Raw genomic sequence first — 1,738 nt, forward strand, 5'->3', positions numbered from 1 at the left:
CAGGCTTCTTTAAAGGCACCTGACAGGAGCCTAAGAAGCATCCTCTCTTCCAGCTCTCAGAGATGGAGACAGACACACTCCTGCTATGGGGGCTGCTGCTCTGGGTTCCAGGTGAGGATGCAGAGAAGTGTTGGGAGCAACCTCTGTGGCCATCATGACTTTCCATGCCTCTGGGCTCATGAATACTATAATTAGTGCATTTGTCATTGGTTTTAAGTTTCCTGATTCCCCTTGATTTGCTGGTGTCTCTCTCATAGAGATGTCCACAGTGTTCTTGATATTTTTAAATGAAAAGGTCCTTTGCTTGGAAGGTTTTTATACATATATAACAGTAGTCTGTGTGTTTATCATTCCAGGTTCCACTGGTGACATTGTGCTGACCCAGTCTCCAGCTTCTTTGGCTGTGTCTCTAGGGCAGAGGGCCACCATCTCCTGTAAGGCCAGCCAAAGTGTTGAGGATGGTGGCATTAGTTATATGTACTGGTATCAACAGAAACCAGGACAGCCACCCAAACTACTCATCTATCATGCATCCAACCTAGAATCTGGGGTCCCNGCCAGGTTCAGTGGCAGTGGATCTGGGACAGACTTCACCCTCACCATCAATCCTGTGGAGGATGATGATGTTGCAGACTATTACTGTAGGCAAGGTAATGAGCTTCCTCCCACAGTGCTTCAGGGCTGAACAAAAACCTCCTGAGGTTGCAGCTCCCTGAGGCTCAGTCTATCAGTTCTCTCTTACTCTCTGACATCTCAGCACAGAGCTCTAGGCTTATTTGGAAAGATAACTCAAATAATGAAACAAGTTTTATAAACATATATATGTGTGTGTATCCCATGCTTCATGATTTGTAATTTAAATATTTCCCCCCAAAATATATGATTGTTTAAATTATTATTTATCATTTAAGTTTTTATGAACACATATTTATCATTGCAAAATTTTCCCTTCTCCCCTCACTCCCTGACCACATCCCTGTTTATTCCCTCTACTCTCAGTGTCCTCCTTTGACTTTCCAAACACTGAGGATTTACTGTCTCTTATTTTTAATTCGGGAAATAGAAAAGTTTGAGAAATAGAAATTATGTCAGCAACAGAGGGTGGTCTCAGATCTTCTCACAGACCTGACACAACTGCCCAGATGCAGCATCCATGAGATCTGGGAATTAGGAGTCACCTTGAGCAGAGAAAAATGAACTGATCTGGGCTTGTCTAGAATACTCTGAAAATAAAATTTGGAATCTAATTGCTTCTTCACTCAAAAACTTTATGCTACTTCATAAAAACAACCTATTTTTGTTGTGCCTTCAGCAATGAGGAATACCAGCAAATGCAAAGAGAGCTGAGTGGTACACAGCATTCTATGACTGCCCCATAACATCTCGCATCCCTATTCTCACTGATTTGTGCCTGTCACACCTTCTCTCCTATAGTCCATTCTGTTTGCCTTACCTGGAGATCACAAACTGAGGTTTTTAACATGTTTGAGTATGTATTCTTTGTTGGTAGAAAGGCTTGAGAAGGATTAGGAGGTGTACCCTTGTTGGTGGAGATGTGTCCCTGACTGGCACAATTCCCAGTGTCCTCTTTCTGTCTCTTGCTTTTAGATGAAGATGTGAACTTTCAGTTCCTGGAGCCAGTCCTTTTCTCTGCCACCAAAGACTCAAGTCCTCTCGAACTATCAACCATATTAAACACTTTATTTGTTGGCTTGGTCATGAGGAAAGGTGGTGGGTA

The 1,738-nt window shown here is 42.7% G+C and overlaps 1 pseudogene; it reads left to right on the top strand.

The window, feature by feature from the left end:
- The first annotated feature begins 62 nt into the window (after nucleotides 1-62).
- Nucleotides 63-650, top strand: LOC110315051 (annotated as a pseudogene).
- Nucleotides 651-1,738: the final 1,088 nt, after the last annotated feature.

This window comes from Mus pahari, unplaced genomic scaffold, assembly GCF_900095145.1.
Source record: "Mus pahari unplaced genomic scaffold, PAHARI_EIJ_v1.1 scaffold_13891_1, whole genome shotgun sequence".
NCBI lineage: Eukaryota > Metazoa > Chordata > Mammalia > Rodentia > Muridae > Mus > Mus pahari.